At 41.5% G+C, this 15,934-nt stretch overlaps 1 protein-coding gene across 1 annotated transcript in view; it reads left to right on the top strand.

The window, feature by feature from the left end:
* Positions 1–9,054: 9,054 nt before the first annotated feature.
* The window catches only part of AMER3 (APC membrane recruitment protein 3), a 58,361-nt gene continuing 51,481 nt past the window's right edge, over positions 9,055–15,934 (top strand). The window contains exon 1 of the mRNA XM_037909625.2: positions 9,055–9,179. The gene's annotated coding sequence lies outside the window, so the exon portion shown is untranslated. The remainder of the gene's footprint in view (positions 9,180–15,934) is intronic.

The following is a 15,934-nucleotide window of genomic DNA, read 5'->3' on the forward strand; positions in this document are numbered from 1 at the left end:
AGAGATTTATTTGGAGCTCCAAATAGGACGCAGGGAGACTGAGCTGTCTCAAATCCTGCCCACAGAGCAGGAAGTTACACAGGCTTTTATACATCCTTTCTTCAGCATACTTATCCAATAGCAAGCTGCCCTAAGTATCCATACAGCCAGCCAATCCAGTTACCAGCTAGTTCCCTTGTTTTCTGTACCATCTATTAAACTATAGATATAAAGCTGCTTTGTTCAGCATTGTTCTGCCATATCTGCCCTGTTTGGCCTTGTTTAGTTTCAGGCAGTCTGACTTTGCAACATATTGTTGTAAAATACCCAGCATGACTGCTGCGAGTGCCTCCGGACGGGGGCAGGGGGGTGGGCAAGGACACTTGGGCCTAGTGCGATGGGGGCTTCATCGACACTCGTGGTCTTCCATCCCCTCGAGTTACCTAGTGGCCATGCCCAGTGTCCCCAACACTGTGATATGATCATGCCTAAACTATCTCATTCCTGATGTTAAACAGGGCATAAAGGGCCCATATTTAGAATTCTATTTGTATTTAATATTTATATGGCTGTGCCTATATAGTCACGTGGGCGTTGCTGTTGTATGTGTACTGTGTAATTTGCTACTACTGTGCTACAGGGTCCTGCGAATGTTCATGATTTTTATTAGCCAGTTGTAGAGTCATTTGGGGGGTTTCTAATACAGCTGTACATTTCTGAAGTAGAAATGCTGCAGGCTGGCTTTTTAAAGTGAGCGGTTGTGACTAGAGCTGGTCAAAACATTTCTGTTTTAAAGGAAGTTTGATGAACATCAAAAAAATTTATGAGAAGGTTTGGAGAAAAAAAAATGTCCATTTTCTTTTCTCTTCTAGTGACAGTTGCCAGAATGACAACACTGAAAATGTAATGACTCCGGCCTGGAGGCACAAGCACCCCTTTAAGTTCACTTAGTCCACCATTATTGACAGACCGAAGTCCGTCTGAAAGGCAGGAAACCCCAGAGTTCTAATTCTGATGTCAGCAGTGACCCCAGGTTAACCACTTAACCTCTCTGCCTCAGCCTCCTTCGCTGCAACATGGAGATAATAGAACTTCACAACTGGTGTGAGGGAACAGGAGATTTTTGACGTAGTTGTTTGTGAAGACAAACAAGTTGATATGTAACTGATAAGCATTGTTTCTGTTAGTAACAATGGGCGATGGTAATTTGTGCAACAGACATTTGTTCACTAACTACTGAAATGAGACCAGCAATTAGCCTCAGGTAATGCTGAAGAGTAGTTAGCTAGTAACAATGACTGTTTGCTTCCAGCCTCAGTCAGACTCATGCTAGTGACCTGTAGGTGAAGGGCTCTATATCCCATTACCAACACTCTAAGGGCTAGTCTACACTGGCAATATTAAAGTGCTGCTGCGGCAGCGCTTTAATGTGGCTGGTGTAGCGTGGCGTGAGGGGAATGGCTCCCAGCGCTGGCGCACGGTCTACACTGGCACTTTACAGCGCTGAAACTTGCCGTGCTCAGGGGGGTGTTTTTTCACGCCCCTGAGCGCGAAAGTTGCAGCTCTATAAAGTGCCAGTGTAGACAAGCCCTTAGACACAAAAATCACTGAATACTGATAATGTATGAATAATTAAGTTTTAGCTGATGTTAGCAGAAAACTCAGCTGGGGATCATTATGTTATACCAATAAAATAAAAACCAGCAGGATCTTATTGAAGGGAATAAGGCAAAATGCCACATTTATTGTGAATACAGAAAGAATCATAGTAAGCAGTTAGTTATAGCTATAACATTCCATTCAATTTCATATTTATTCACACATTCATTCACACACACACACACACACACACACACACGTTCTGCAAGGTTGTTATCATAGTTATCAGCCTTAGAGTTGCTCGTGCCAAGCCCCTGGCCAGGTGGCCTGGACACAAGGAGGGAGCAGGGCCTTGTCAGATGCTCATCTGATGCTCCTGGAAGTTGGTTTGCAGAATCAGACCCCAAAGTTCTCAGTTTCTAGAGTCCATTTTTATAGGAATTTACTCCTGTGCTAGTCTACGGGAATTGCTTCATCATGCTGTTGCTGAATCAGTCAGCAGATGGCACATTCCTGACGGCTCTGTGCTGCCAGATGTTACCTTGTTCTTCAGTTCTCCCATCCTTGAGGCTGTTGGGTGGATTCCAGTCTGCTCTCCGGAGGTCCTCTGGTTATTTCCACTTGACACCTTCTTCGGCCGATGGACACTGGATTCTTAGGCTGGCACCTCCCTGATCATTCATTTATTATCCACACCAAGCATCCATCACACACATCCTCTATCTCTATTTTAATCACAATTGTTAACAAAGCGAGATAAATACAACAAAAGGGCGGGGAGTCTGTGTGCGGTTTCTGTTGTTACAAAGTATTGCTTTGAGTCTCTCTCTGTGAGAGTAGTTGTTACAAAGTATTGCTTTGAGAACAGACTCTGTCTTAGGATGTACTAACACAATTAGCAGCTTGCAAGTTTCACACAGAGAGGGAGAGAAACAGTAAAACCAAAACAAGAGACCTCTTAATTAGTAATACCCTGGAATTTAAACTATGGGGAATCAAACTCATTTGTGATTTTAATACAGAACTTCTTTAATATGATCCAAAAATTATAGTCTCAATTTTTAGAGATTTGAAGTGTTGGCAGGATATATCCTGGGCCACTTTCACCCATGGTATAATTCCTTTTTTCTTAAACTGAATTATTCTAGTGACTTTTTTTCTGCTCCATAGGTCTATTTTACTGAAATACCAGCTGCCTACTTCTGCCGACAGATGATTTTGAAACAGCATAGTTTGCCTTTGGTGAGTTGTAACGGACTGACAATATGGTGCAATATCCTGGATAAATTTTATGGAATTAAGTTAAACTTTATTCAATGAAGTTTAATACCTTTGGGGTCCATTTTATTAAAAATGCAATTGTATATGTGTTATTGTACATAACTTCTCTAGGAGACTGAAAATGCAACCTCTGGAAAATATTAGGAATTTCAAAGGGCTTTTTTGGGACAATGTGTGTGAAGTGGATTCCCTAGGAAGTACTTGGGAAGAGGGAAATGCAAATTCTCCTCTCCGAAGCCAGCCTTTTGAAGCTATGCCCTGGGAAGAGAGACCCACAGTTTACTATTTACCTGTTCCTGGAAACTCCAGATCAAAGCCTCCCAAACTGTATAAAGAATGGTCCAAAGTTGTCATGAGTGTGCTAGTTCTGAGCGGAGGCTGTTATGAACTTGTGATCATAAGAGAGGCCCCTTTGGGGGTTTTTGAAGGACTGCTCCTGCCAGAGCCTATGTTAGAGTTGGGGAGAGGGGGTTGATTTTTGGAAGCTTATTAGCATACATGTAGCTTCTTTTATTGTTTTGAATGTTTTCTCTCCAATGCTTTCATCCAAAGAATAAGCTTGCGTAGAAAGAGCTGTATGGTAACTATAACTGAGGGCAGTTACACTGTTATCAGCTTCTAAAAAGAAAGCAAGCAGGTCAGTTTAGGCAGCCTGTCTGTTGCTAGGATCAACACAGTGAAGGCAGGGAACTGCTCAGCCTGGGAATATCCCTGGCAGGAGGGAGCGAGATGTGGGTCTCTCCATCTAAGAAAGGCAACAATCCCAGAGCCAGAAGCCTGAGAGTGGATGCACTTGCTGGATCTCAGAGGGGAATACCAGTGCAGTTCCCCTGAATGGTGACATATAGCAGTGGTTCTCAACCTTTCCAGACTACTGTACCCCTTTCAAGAGTCTGATTTGTGTTGTGTACCCCCAAATTTCATCTCACGTAAAAACTACTTGCTTACAAAATCAGTGATAAAAATACAAAGGTGTCACAGCACACTCTTACTGAAAAATTGCTTACTTTTTTATTTTTACCAAATAATTATACAATAAATCAATTGGAATCTAAATATTGTACTTCCATTTCAGAGCAATATAAACAAATCATTGTCTATGAAATTTTATTTTGTACTGACTTCCCTAGTGCTTTTTATGTAGCCTGTTGTAAAACTATGCAAATATCTAGATGAGTTGATGTACCCCCGGAAGATCTCTAAGTACCTCTGGTTGAGAACGACTGACACACAGCAACCTAATAACTACCCTCAATAATTTGGCTTCCGTGTTTGCTACTTAAGTTCGTGATCTATGGATAAATATCTTGGGATTGACTATTAAGCAGTGAGGTGGTGATAGGAAAAGAACAGCTTATAAAACTTTGAAATATTTTACAACTTTTTGGAAAGGTGAGTTATATGCAACATATAAAGGCCCTGATTTTTCTGCAGTGTAGCTCAATGGGAATTTTACCAATGGCTAACCTGGGAGCAGGATTGGGCCCAAAATATTACTATGGCAACACTGTATTTAACTAATGTGCTTGATAATTCATAATTCCTATTTCCTTCCCCCTATGACAGGGACCTGACAGGCCTCGAAGAAGGCACTCCTAGTGAAACTTGAGCAAGAAAGTGAACTCCTCAGGAGCTGAAATCCCCTCATCTCTGAATCTATGTGAGCCTCGGACCCATCCCAACTGGTTCTGAGCATGCCCTGGACAGCCCCTGGAATGAAGATTCTGAATTAGGAGACTTGAGTCCATCCTCCAGGTCTGAAGGACGATCTCCACTTCTCCCTCCAGGGAAGAATGGGCATCAGGTGGAAGATGAAGGGGTGACTATTGAGAGGCCTACTCCAACTCCAAAAGAAGGGAGAGCCAGATTTCATCCTAGGAACTGACAGTACTGGAAAGGCCTGAGGGGCAACGCTCCTGGAACCAACACCATGTGTGTCTGCCCCGCTCTCCCTACACCCATGGTGAGGATTTGTCTTCCTCTTCTGTGATGGCACATGAAGTATTGTCTACTTTGTGCTTTTACAAACTTAACACTGCAGCTTTGTTTCATGCTGCCTGTGTGTTGTGGATGGTATCACACATCAGCACCCAAGTACAGACCTTTAGAATTATATGCACACAATTGCACATATAAAAATGCATCTCAGTAATCATGCATGCTGATTTTATGCAGACATTTTTGCAGACACAGATCTAAACCCCCTGATCTCTCTTGGGGCATTGAGAACCTTGAACTTCAGCAATGAATCAATTTCAGCATGAAGCATGTGACCTCTGATTGATCTGCAATATCTGCCAGCATTTTAACATGCACTAACTTCATTTAGAGAAAGAAAGGGCTTGAAAACCCTTTAACGTTTTCTCATCCCTCATTAGAACACACTAAGTGAGGGCTCCTCAAAGCCAAGATGTGTGTAGCAAGCTTTCACCATCTGAAATCAGAACTCAATACATATTAATATTTCATGCGAAGCCAAAAATACCAGACCATGCAAATCCATTCCCATTTCACATGGCTTTCTTCACAATTGCTCTTAACCCAATTTCCAGAGCTATTAGTGTTCAAACACAGTTTGCTCATTCACAGGCCAGCTCCTGCTAGCTGATCCTTCTGTGAACTCACAGCCAGGCCTTTGGAATCAGTGCAAGTCTGAGCCACTGTCTTGTAGGGTATTCCTCCATATTGAGTAACATGCAAGGTATCAAGACAATATCACTGTGCATAGGCACTGACTTCTTCTCTACCCAGGGGTGCTCAATGCTCCCCACTCCACCCCTTCCCCCAAGCCGCCACCCTGCCTCTTCCCATCCCCGCCCCCACTCCATGCCTTTCAAGGCCCCACCTCTTCCCACCCAGCCCCGCCCCTCTCCACCCCCTCCCCTGTGCCCACCCCATCCCTGCTCCTCCTCCTCACTCCCAGTGCCTCCTGCACACTGCAGAACAGCTGATCATGGTGGGTGGGAGCCGCTGGGAGGGATGGGAAGGAGTTGATCAGCAGGGCCGCCGGTGGATGGGAGGCACTGGGTGGGAGGGAGGAGCTGGCTGCTGGTCGGTGCTAAGCACCCACTAATGTTTTTCCATGGGTGCTCCAGCCCTGGGGCATCCACAGAATCAGTACTTATGTCACTGAGAGATATATGAATGGGTAATATTTAAGGAGTAATGTTACCATATTGAAAGTATGCAGTTTTGTTGAAGCTGGGTCAGTCCCAAGACATTAGAGAGACAAGGTGGGTGAGGTAAAATCTTATTTGACCATCTTCTGTTGTTGAGACAGAGACTTTAATGCTACACAGAGCTCTTCTTCAGGTCTGGGAAAGGTACCGAGAGTGTCACAGCTAAATACAGGATCAAACAGATTTGCTAAACTATCTGTTAGAGTGTCACAGCTAAATACAGGATCGAACAGATTTGCTAAACTATCTGTTTGATCCTGTATTTAGCTGTGACACTCTCTCTACCTTACCCAGACTTGAAGAAGAACTCTGGGTGGCTTGAAAGCTTGTCTCTCTCACCAACAGAAGTTGGTCCAATAAAATATATTACCTCACCCACCTTGTCTATCAGTAAAAGCGTTGTTACCCAGCATGTTGGGGGAATGGGGGTGCTGGTAAGTGAAAAATTCTGGTTACCTAAGAGGAAGGCAGTTTGGGTATGGGAGGGGGCTCAGGGCTGGGGCGCAGGACGAGGCAGCATGCAGGGCTGTCTAGATGTGCCTCTGCCTAGGAGCAGCAGGGACATGTTGGTGCTTGCAGGGAGCTGCCCGAGGTGAGTACCACCTGGATCCAGCACCTTGAAACACCTCCCACACACTGCACCCCTGCCCTGAGCCCCCTCCCACACCCAAACTCCCTTCCAGAGCCTGCACCCCTCACCCTCTCCCACACCCCAACCCCAGCCCCACACTAACTGGACTACAAACCAGACTTTCAATTAAGATCAGAAATGCCGGTTTATGGAGCTTTCTGGTTGGTAAAGTGCCAGATAACACAGTTTTTACTGTATATTGAAAGTATTTTTTTTTTGGACTTGGAGTAAAAGCTAATCACCAGGGGATAATGTATCGTGGTGATGGCCCACTCAAACAGGAGTGGGTTGTCACCTCCATTTAGCAGGCAATGTAAAGCAAGGCTCAGTTGTCCATCCCAAGACTTGCAGTGAAAAACCATCAGAGACAATTGCAAATGATCGAAAGCACCTGGGGAAAAAAAGGAACATTACAAAAGACAGGAGAGCACCCTGTCTCTGAATAAAGACAAATGACTGTTTCCGTCTGACACAGGGTGGGGACAGGCTTTCTGTATCCGGTCACTGGAGAAACAACTTGCAGAGTGGGAGTGTTTCTCATGGAAGTTTGGATCCTGTGAAGCCATCTGACTGTGCAACAGACTGAATTTTGGAAGGAAAACCTACTGTATTAGATAGGAAAGGTAACTATTAAGTGTAGTCCCCTCCTACATTGTGCTTTATGATTTTGTTTTGCATTGTAACCATTAGTTTCTGCTGCTCTCTCTTGGCTTTAGTTGAATCCCTGTTCTTTCTTAAATAAACCTTCTCTTGTTTTATTACAAATGCTGTGGGGTTTAAGGTAAAATAGGGGCACACTGCTCCTTTGGGGGCAAAGGATCTGGGATTCCTGTGAATAGCCAGTGTCAGAGGCTGGATATCACAGGGGAATGATTCAGAGGGACTTGGGGATTGGGGCACACCTCTTGTTAGCCTGTAAAGTGAAGACAGGGCTGGCACAGCCCAGAGGAGGGCACTTGAATGACTGGTTTCAGAGTAACAGCCGTGTTAGTCTGTATTCGCAAAAAGAAAAGGAGTACTTGTGGCACCTTAGAGACTAACCAATTTATTTGAGCATAAGCTTTCGTGAGCTACAGCTTGTGGTGTTAGGGAGCTAACACCCAGCCATCATGGGCAAGGCTCTCTCTCCCTAGAGGGAGGGGTAACAAGGCTCACTAAGAACAGTCACACCCACATATAAAGTACAGTCCAAAGCTACAGCTCACACTAGTGTTACTGGAGGGTTTTAGACCATCACGTATAAGCACTGTTCTGTTTTTAGGAGAATCCTTGTATGAGAATCCCTGTCAGGCCCCAAACTGGGAAGCTGCTACAACCAAGGGGAGAGGAGAAGGGAAAGGCAGAGGTTCAGGCCAGGATAAGAGGTACTGGGGATCAAGGTGGCAAAATTAACTTCCCTTTAAAAATATGGGATTCCGCCCAATTTTCAACCCCTCCATTGCTAGAGTATTTTTTTGCGGGGGAGAAGAGAAGAGAGGGAGAGGATCTAGCTCAACACTGACAAGGAATTTAAGCCCCAATATTTTGATATTAAGCTCATTTCCATAACAGACTATGATATGATACATAGGTGCTGGAACTGGAGGTGCAGGGGGTATTGCAGAACCCCCCCCGCCCCGGACTTGAAGTGGTTTCCATTATATACAGGGTTTACAGTTTGCTGCTGAGAGCCATTGACCTCCCCACTACACACATTATTCCAGCACCCTTGATATAACTCCCAGTTTTGCCTTCACTGCAGAAGCAAGCAAAAACTGGACTGACTTACTAAGGAAAGCGGGTTAAAACAAAACATGTTCAGTGACTAAAAAAAAACCCCCACTTAAGACAAATACTAGCCAATTACATTTTGGGGTATAAATATTCCCTCTCCGCCTGTCCCCAGTTTGCTCCAGTGTGAGACTCCTTCTTTAGTATCAGAAGTAGTACATGTGAAGGCACTGTCTCTCTCCATCACCGTCCCCTTTAAATCACTTCTTCAAAGGGTGATGCACTTCAATAACCTTAACACATGTTGAACAGTGATGCATTGCAATAACCTAGAAGTATCTGTTAAGACTGGTCTTTTTGTATTCCAGTTAGCTATGAAAATTGGTGGGAGAAATACAAATTACAATAATTGTGCTCCTGAATTATTCCAAACCTGGTATGTGTGTAGTATAATGAGAATGCTGGCTGTGAGCTCACTAGTTTACCTTCAATTTTTGCCCCTGAGCAAAGGAAGCATTTACTTGCTACCAAACAGATGGCTGAAACAAACATCTTTCCTAAATCAAGCTGCACAGGGAAACCTAGAATCTATGTTGGGTACAACAAGCTAGAAGGATTGGGGGGTGGGGGATGAGGGAAGGAGGAGGAGGAGAAGATAGGAGGTGGAGAATGCCAGGGGAGAGCAGTAGTAGTACAGCCCCTCAGAGTCTGAAAAGCATCACAGGAGCCTCTGGATAAAGATACTCATCCTCAGCAAGAAGACTATAGTAGAGAGGATTACTGCTGAATGGTGAAACATGGTGAGTAAGATTTTTTGTCATTTGCCTTATTAGCCGTTCGTGCAATGGAATTCCTTTTGCTCCGACACCTACAATGAGGCTCCAAGGGACAGACTATTATTTTGGGATGATTGCTTGTTTTGACACTAGCATGGAGCACTGATTTTCCTTTATTTCTTTTCTTATACATTTTTGATGTGCACATTCAATCTATTTTAAAGCAATAAATAACTGAAAGTGACAAGGGCTGGCAAGGTTAACACTTTGCTGTCTGATGCAATAGGCTGCTGGACACAGCAAGTAATAAATGCACACAGTTTCCCTTTCAGATACACAGCAGAGATTTCTGTGCAGCCGTTTTCTCCCTGGAAATAGGTTAATGGTTAAATAGCTAGTTCACTGTGCTGGAGTTTATTCTGCTCTCCCACAAGGTGTACGGAAAATGTTTCAAGCCAGTACCTTTCTCTCCGCTTCAGGTGCAGAAGAAAAACTGAGCTGTGCAGGATAATGCAAAGGTTTTGTCATGAAGGGTGTCTCCTTTTGTAACAAATTCACCCCTCTCCCACATTCCTCAGTGTAGTTCTCCCCCTGTTTTCCCTTGGCATAGAGCTGCAAGTGCTAGTAATTACTGAAGCTGTTCAGATGACTAATCAAAGGAATGAAGCTGGTGGCTAGGAGCTAGCCATTGTGCTGAACATGTAGAGATTCTACAGCTTACATGCCCTGTACAATAAACTAGGGGAAAAGAATGCTTGTTTTTCTTCACCCTTTTTGATCTTTTATATGTACCCAGCACGTTTAAACACACAAAACTGCAGAGCTCTGCATACCAAGGGATTTAATTTTACTACTGACATCTCAGCTTTACTGAGCAATTGGCAGTGATTAATTTAAGGTTCAGACTTTCCTGTACCACATTGCAAATAAGATTAAACATTTAATTACAGATCCTTATAGTATTCGGATGTGATGTGTAAGATTTTATTGTGTGTGCATGATAGTGTTTCTTTAGATCTTTTAGTGAGAAAAAGCAGAACCTGACCTAAATCTATATTAGATAATGCAAATTATTAGGTATTCTGGGTTACCCAAGAGAGGCAGGTGATAAAGAGGAATGATAGCATGTAACCATGAATAATGACAAGAATACTCCAAGCAGGTGGTATGATCCCAGTATAACTCTGCATGTCAGAGGTTTATTTAAAAACAAACCTCCCTCTGTAACATGAATCATTAGTGCCACTTATCTACATTTAAAAAAAAAGGAGAAATAGAATAAGATACTGGCAGAGTAATCAGTTTAAGAAGTGAGAAGATGAGCAATGCTTTAAAATCTTCTTTGGTTTCCCCTATGAGGAAACGTTATGTCTGTCTGCCTTTAAGAAACAGAATTGCGTATTACAGTAACTGCAGACAGAATATCATCATGGTTCAGCAGGGAACTTCTTTGATTTTAATTAAAAATATTCAAATAGTGAAAAAGAACTGCATATTCCTAATAGTAGGAAAATTCTCCACTGGCTTTATTTTGTGACCTTTAGTAAAGGGAGTTAAGTGTTTGTGAAAGTAACTAATTTCTATTCTCCCAAACAGAGCCCCTTCAGTAAGATTATATACTCTGCTTTATGCTCTGTTAATTGATCTAGAACAAGTGCTAAGCATTTTTAATATCCATTGATTTTAAATAGGAATCATGGGCACTAAGCCCCTTACACTTGTTTGTTAATCTTTTTTTAGGGTTTTGGACTGGCACCCATCACCATGGTAGCTCAGCATATCCCTAAATTAATTAGCCAGCATGGCAAGGTCTCTCGTAGGCTTCCTGGAACCTTCAGTTCCATGTCATTTCCTATTCTTCAAATTCTTCATTAAAAATTTGAGAATAAAGTTTCACTTCAGTGTTTTCTGTTTAAAAAACTCCAATAATAATTTAAGTAAGTACACGTTCCATTATATTCTTGTCCATTCATACCACAGTTTTCATTTTGGAGCAAGCAATACATTTTCAAAAAGCAACCAAGTCCCATTTTCAAAAGTGACTTTGACACTCAGGCGCGTAAGTCCACTGTGCTGAAGTCACTTTTGAAAATGGGACTTAGACACCTCAGACATTTTACCCTAAAAACATGCATGCTGTATTTTTAATCTCAGTTTTAAAAAATATCAGCAAATTAAAAAGAATATTGTGCATAAAAGAATTTGTCAATGGATTTAATTAATAAGATCAAACCCTAGGAAAGGGGCAAGTTTAGACATATATAGTATGTGGTTGGGAAAGGCACCTCCTTCTCATGGTGTTACTGTTTAAGAATAAACTATTACATTAATTATAAACAAAAGAGAAATAAAAAACTCCCATAAAATAAATAAAAACTCTCCCTAACTTTGCTCATTTGTAGTCTCCAGTGAAAACACATCACAAGTATATATATGACCAGAGAGTCTCCACCTAGATAGCTAATAAGATTTTGGAACAAATGCTACATAAGGATAGTACTCCTTTTTCCCTGCCTAGGAGAAGCAGCATTGATTCAAGCTTCTATGCCAAGAGTTGATCTAAATTTCTAGTTCCTAAGCCAGTTTCTGCTATTAATGATAGCTATGCTACCTCACTGATGTCAACACTCATCTCCAAATGGGTTGATTTTCCCAGGGTTGCACCCAAGAGTATTGATATTTTTGCCAAAATTTTGTGGCCCTCAGGAATAATTTTTCCATTTCTGTAGAAAATGCAAGGCAGAAATATTTTCCAGTAAGAGAGCAACTAAAAGTAATTAACACCCACCCTTAAAGTCAAAGCAATTCTTCTAACATCTCTACAGAAAGGCAGTGTGCTGGGATTATTCCCAAACCATGGGAACACTGGTCTTCCTCACACTTCCAGCATCTCTCTTTTGCTAATACTCAAAGAGTAAACCCATTAATATCCATTCTGCCTAAATCATAAGAGATCTAACACTCAGTGTGAACTAGTGCATAAAAGACGGTTCTTATAAGTTTGATGATGGCGTGTCTTTGAATTTTAAAAACAATATTCTCCAAATCCAGAATGGTGTTTACTCCAAGACTTTATTTCTATTATACTTGCCAGCCTAACCTTTGGATTTAATCGCTTGTTTAGAAGCCTGTGAAACCTTAAGACTAAGTGATGTGCATGGTCAAGACCAGTAAGTATGCGTCATTCTAGCACCATCATAAATGGGAAAGGCAGTTTCCCCACAACAGCAGCATAACATTTCTTTAGCTGCAGAAAGGTCTGCATCTGAGACCGTGGTAGATGATAATTTAACTGTAGTCCAGCAAAGATTTATGGCTCTCTTACTTAAATGAATTTCATAAGTAATCCACTGATGCCAGAAGAAAGGAGATGGGGCAATTTGAAGGAAAAGTACACACAGAGTCTTGTTGAAAGCATAATGGATTTATTCTTGGTGGGCTGGCAGCCAGTTCCAAAGATTTCTGTCATTCTGAGTGAATTTTAATTGCAAAACATATTTCCTTTACAAAGATGGAAATCATTCCCCAGATATATATTTTTATTCTAGTAGAAGTACAAGATAAAAAAGTGGAAATTAAATGTAAGGGTGAAATAATGGAAAATATGTATTGCTATTCTGTATTTGGAAAGAAGCAGAATGACATGTATGAAATAAGGATGAAGAAGTACTTTCCAGTCTGTTAGTCAGTCCAAGGAGGTTGCTAGACAACATGTATGAGGGATAAATGTTTTTAAATGACCAGGGCCAGATAACTTGTACCCAAGAGTCCTAAAAGAGTTGGCTAAGGAGACATCTGGCCCACTGATGGCAACTTTTAATAAATCTTGGAATACCAGGGAGATTCCAGAAGACTAGAAGAGTGCTAGTATTATGCCAAATGACCTAAATGACAAGCAGAATGACCCAGGTAACAAGTGGGTGCTTAGCTTGTCATCAATCCCAGGCAAAATAATGGATGTGGGATTCAGTTAATAAAGAGTTAAGGACAGAAATACAAGTAATGCCAGTCAATGTGGTTATATGGAAAATAGCTTTTGTCAAAGAAGCCAAATTTCATTCTTTGAGATTACAAGTTTGGTGGATAAAGATAACTGTAGATGTAGTTTACTTAGACTTTTATAAGGTGTTTGACTTGATACGGTATGACATGCTGATTTCAAAAGTAGAACTACAGAGAATCAATTAAATGCATTAAGAACTAGCTGACAGATCTCAAAACAGAGTTGTCAATGGAGAGTCTTTGAATGGTAGTGTTTTTAGCTGGGTTCTGGGTTTTATATTTGTTTCCGGATCATTGCTGAAATTTAACATGTTCAGCAATGATCCGGAAACAAATATAAAATCACTGCTGATAAAATCTGCAGATGATACTGATTGGCAAAATAGTAAATAATAATTATAAAGGGTAGGGCAGTCATGCAGAGAGATATAGATGACTTGGGAGACTGGACCATTCAAACAATATGCCTTTTAATACAGCCAAATGCAAAGTTATGCATCTTGAAAAAAGGATTTTATCTTGGTTTGTGGCATTAGTTAGACAGATATCAGATTATTGTGTACAGTTCTGACGTCCACATTTTAAAACTGGAGAGGGTACAGAAAAGAGTCACAAAAATGATTTGAGGACTTTACAATGAGAGACTTTGAGACTTTAAGACCTCAATCCCTTTACCTTATCAAAAAGAAGATGGAGTGGTGATTTCATTGCAGTGTATTCTTTGCTTCACAAGGAGCTAGTAACAGGTGCTAAAGGATTTTAATCTATCAGAGAAAAGCATAACAAAAACCAATGGATGGAAGCTGAAACCAGAAATATTCAAATGGGAAAGTAGGCACAAATGTTAACAGCGAGGGTGATTAATCACAGGAACAAGCTACCAAGGGAAGTGGTGGATTTTCCTCCTCTTATGTCTTCAGATCAGGCCTGGATTCCTTTCTGGAACTTATGCTTTAGTACAACAAGTTAAAGGGCTCAATACAGCAGTAAATGGGTGAAATTTAACGGCCTGTGATATACAGGAGATCAGACTAGATGATGTAATTGTCCATCTGGCTTCAAACTCTACAAATCTATGAAAACCTTTCAGCCTTTCCTGTCCTGGTTACCAGACCAGCCATGCCTTAGACCGCTTTTGTCCCTCTCAAGTGCGCCCCTTTGGGACAGGTTTTGCTACCATCCCTCTCTTTGGGTGCCCACATGGTTCTAACACTCTTAACCTGAGAGGCCCAGCTGGGTTTGATACCCATAAGCCTTTTAATCAGCTGTTTTCACAGACCTCTGGAGGTAAAGTGACTCAAAAACAGCTTGTCCAAAACATTCCTCATTGTGCTAGGCAGTGAACATATATGTAGTGAGTGCATCTCTGCCTCCGACTTCATTCAACCTTTACCTTTGATCACCTTAGTTGCTCTCAGGCCACCAATCCAGAGAAGACTTACTCTAATACTCCAAACAGCTACCTTTCTCAATATGCCAATCTGCAGGAAAAAAAATGTTCCTTTCTTCCCTAAACATGGCATTTCCTCCAAAACTATCCCTGCCCAAGGCTCAGAACAGGCAAAATCTGTCCTGGGACAGCCACAGTTTTTCTAGACATAAAAATAATACAACATTGAAGTCTTATCCTACAGCCCAGCAGGGATCTTCAAGCTGTTGAGATTTGCATTTTCCCCAGGAGACCCAGCATCTACTTCTAGCACTAGAAGAGTCTGAGATCTTGGAAACCTCAGGTTAATGACGTTAAGTTGCAGGAAAGCTTGCTTCAGCTATTTTTAGCAGGTTTTTATGGCTCCTTCTCAATTCTGTACAATTGGATTCATGGTAAATAACACTTCGCTTTGCAGCAAAGGGGTGCAAAAACATCCCACTAACCTTTTCCTAAAAACTCTAAAATATTTGTAAAGTAACTTTTCTGTAGCATCAGTGACGTGTACGAATATGCAATGGTGTAGTGAGGTAGAAAAGTGTTTATTAGCATTCATTACAGATGATCTGAAGAATTCACCATTTCCATCTATGAGTAACATGGCTACATCAAAATCATGCTGATAAAACCTTTATTTATCACCACACCATCATGTATTCCATACTCTACACACTGTGCATATATACAGTCACACATCACCCTAAAGTTTGCCACTATTTCCTGCCTTTCCTGTGTTATAAATGTGCTGATTATAGGCCATACCAGAGCCTCCACTAAAAATTGCTTTATGCCACTGGATGGCCATGGATCTGGCTGCCTGAAGATTCCCTTCCCCGTTGTGGGTTCCAGGACTGGCTGCTCCAAGAAGCAGCCATTTAAGGTGTCAAGAAACTCTCTCTCTCTCTCTGCATCCCGTCCTGAGGTGACAAGTACCTAGTCAATATGGGTATAGTTGAAATCCCTCATTATTATTGTGTTTTTTATTTTAATAGCCTCTCTAATCTCCCTGAGCATTTCACAATCACTATCACCATCCTGGTCAGGTGGTTGGTAGTATATCCCTACTGCTATATTCTTATTATTCAAGCATGGAATTACTGTCCCTAGAGATTCTATGGTATAGTTTGATTCATTTAAGATTTTTACTTCATTTGACTCTATGCTTTCTTTCATATATGTAGTGCCACTTCACAACCTGTTCTGTCCTTCCGATATATTTTGTACCTTGCTATTACTGTGTCCCATTGATTATCCTTGTTCCACCAAGTTTCTGTGATGCCTGTTACATTCAATACGAGGCACTCAAGTTCACCCGTCTTATTATTTAGACTTACACTTGTCACTTTTT

The sequence above is a fragment of the Chelonia mydas genome, chromosome 9 (genome assembly GCF_015237465.2).
Source record: "Chelonia mydas isolate rCheMyd1 chromosome 9, rCheMyd1.pri.v2, whole genome shotgun sequence".
Classification (NCBI taxonomy): Eukaryota; Metazoa; Chordata; order Testudines; family Cheloniidae; genus Chelonia; species Chelonia mydas.